Source organism: Pundamilia nyererei, unplaced genomic scaffold (assembly GCF_000239375.1).
Source record: "Pundamilia nyererei isolate P.nyererei 1_Seehausen unplaced genomic scaffold, PunNye1.0 scaffold00202, whole genome shotgun sequence".
Classification (NCBI taxonomy): domain Eukaryota; kingdom Metazoa; phylum Chordata; class Actinopteri; order Cichliformes; family Cichlidae; genus Pundamilia; species Pundamilia nyererei.
The window spans coordinates 991321-993425 of NW_005187603.1; the positions used below are offsets into that span (position 1 = coordinate 991321).

At 35.0% G+C, this 2105-nt stretch overlaps 1 protein-coding gene across 1 annotated transcript in view; it reads right to left on the bottom strand.

Annotated features, from left to right (window-relative positions):
- The window catches only part of foxj1a (forkhead box J1a), a 3940-nt gene extending 3663 nt beyond the window's left edge, over positions 1 to 277 (bottom strand). Inside the window, exon 1 of the mRNA XM_005747723.2 lies at positions 136 to 277. The gene's annotated coding sequence lies outside the window, so the exon portion shown is untranslated. The remainder of the gene's footprint in view (positions 1 to 135) is intronic.
- Positions 278 to 2105: the final 1828 nt, after the last annotated feature.

The following is a 2105-nucleotide window of genomic DNA, read 5'->3' on the forward strand; positions in this document are numbered from 1 at the left end:
CGCTTCTTGTACTCCGATCGATCAAACTCTTGAAGGACTTTTGAACAGTTCTTGTGTGATTTCTACATTTCTGTACTGATTTGCTTGCTGAGAGAAAGAGGATAAATGACCTTCGGAATAAAGATCCAGACTCACCTTTGAGCTGCGCCCGTTGAATCCAGACTGATGGAGGCCGAGTGTGAGTCTGCGCACCTGCTGCTCCACACGGAGACCTGGGGAGGAGTCCTGCTTCTCCTGCTCGGCGGAGGTTTGTGGCGGCTGTCAGCGCGCTGCGGGCTCCAGTTTAATACCTGCTGCAGGAGGTTTGACCGGCAACCATAGAAACGCTACACCCCCTGTAAACAGCTCCGCGCGTCTTCATTGGCCTCCCCGTTTCTATGGCGCTTCATTTTTAATCACGCTCAAGTCAACTGTGGCCGCGGGTTCTCAATCTGAGGCCCGGGGCCGCTCCGGGGGACCTGCTGGGACTTTTACTGCAGGATTATTGCAGTTTTATTAAAAGCAAACTCCGCGTGACTTTTTCTTTCTTTAAAAAGCGAATGAATGCAAAAACATATTAAATCAGGATGGAAGCTCAGGTCCTGCTGCTCCAAGGCCACGATGCACCATCCACCCACACATCCATCATTTCTATCATATTTAATACCGCACTTATTACTCCTCTGCATTCAGGACAGATTAAGACTCCATATTATTAAGTCTTCCAAAAAGCTTTCAAAAAGTAAAACCAGCTTTTCTGTTGTCCTGCTGCTCTGAACAGTCCGAGCATGTGGAGCTTCATAAGGGATAAACTATTTGACTGATTTTAATTTCTTTGAGATGAAGATTTTACATTTAAAACATGAAAATAAAGTCTTTTAAAACTATACAGAAGACCTGATTATTGAAAATAAAAATGTTTCCTCTGTAAACATTTCACAAGCCGATGAAACTTTTTACTCTCAAACAACAGATTTAAATCAAGAAAAATCTTTTTTCTTGTCATGATCTGGAACTTTCATAAAATAATTCCCCAATAAATCTCTAAATTTGTCAAAATAAAGAAACAACAATACCAAAAAAAAAAAATCTAAAAACCTGAAAGTAAATTTTGTGTGTTAATCAATGAAGCAAAACTTTATTTATATACACTTTTTATACAATAAAGCTGTAACTCATAGTGCGCACACACACATTCACACACACATACACTATACTCATGTAGTATCACAGCAGGACTGTCTTTGGAACACTGAGATACAAAATAATAACTAACAGTGAAACATAAAGGGAACTAAGGTGAAAGAATAAAGACATTATATAATTAAAGCAGAGTTTTAACATTTAAACAAATAATACAATAAAAATATCACAATGAATTAATAGAAGGTGAACTAAAATTTTGAAAAAGAGTAAAAAAATTAAAAAAGGATCTAAACAGTCTGAGCAGCCCTCGGGTCATCAGGGGGACTCTTCCATAACACGGAACTTATTAAGTCCATAATAATGCCATGTTACCTCTATGATAACTCTATGTTAACTCTATGATAACTCTATGATAACTCTATGATAACTCTATGTTAACTCTATGATAACTCTATGATAACTCTATGATAACTCTATGTTAACTCTATGATAACTCTATGTTAACTCTATAATAACTATGTTAACTCTATGTTAACTCTATAATAACTCTATAATAACTCTATGATAACTCTATGATAACTCTGTTAACTCTATGATAACTCTATAATAACTATATGATAACTCTATGATAACTCTATGATAACTCTATGATAACTCTATGATAACTCTGTTAACTCTATGATAACTCTATAATAACTCTATGTTAACTCTATGTTAACTCTATAATAACTCTATGATAACTCTATGATAACTCTATGATAACTCTATAATAACTCTATGATAACTCTATGTTAACTCTATGATAACTCTATGATAACTCTATGATAACTCTATAATAACTCTATGTTAACTCTATGTTAACTCTATAATAACTCTATGATAACTCTATGATAACTCTATGTTAACTCTATGATAACTCTATAATAACTCTATGTTAACTCTATGATAACTCTATAATAACTCTATGTTAACTCTATGAT